Source organism: Vigna radiata, chromosome 6 (assembly GCF_000741045.1).
Source record: "Vigna radiata var. radiata cultivar VC1973A chromosome 6, Vradiata_ver6, whole genome shotgun sequence".
NCBI lineage: Eukaryota > Viridiplantae > Streptophyta > Magnoliopsida > Fabales > Fabaceae > Vigna > Vigna radiata.
Window position 1 is genome coordinate 4,819,890 of NC_028356.1, and position 806 is coordinate 4,820,695.

Genomic DNA, 806 nt, shown 5'->3' on the forward strand with positions numbered 1-806 from the left:
TTTAAACTACACTACGCTTATATTTTTTTATAAAAAAGATATAATTATAATTTAAGAAAATTTCAAATAAAATGTGAAAGAGAAATTTAGAAGTGTATGAAGAGCTTACTTATAAATGTTTTTATCTTGAGAGGGGGAAATTTACTTGGTTAAAAGAGAGACTAGAGAGTATTGTATCATCACCTAAATAAAATTTGGCCTGCTTGAAGATAGAGATAATTGGTATTAGAATAATGTATTTTTTTCAAAGCTATATAATCAACGGTAATAAAATATTATAACTATTGATATATATATATATATATATATATATATATATATATATATATATATATATATATATATAATTGAGAAGATGAATAGATATGATGTCTTATAATTTTAGTTTAAACATATGTAATTGTTAGCATTTTGGTTTTCTCCTTAATAATACAAGAGTTTATGGTTTAACTCAACTTAACAGTGAGCAATTAAACATAATAGTGAATAATTAAAATGAAGATTTTTTTACTAAAAATCATTTTAACAATTAAAACAAAATTGATGGTAGATCCAAGTAAGAAGATACAGGGATCTTTGTATCAAATGTGTGCACTTACAATATGGAAGTTACTCGATAAGTCATCCTCCACCTCCAAGCATTTCATACTGCACCTCCAAACTTTAATAAAATTCCAATTTTAATCCTAATTAAAAATGTATTTTAATTTTTAAAATCTGTTTAATCTTTAAAGGTGGTCAAAGATTCCAGTGCACAGTTTGAATTTCAGAGAGAGAGAGTGTGATGATATTGAATTTGAGAGAGA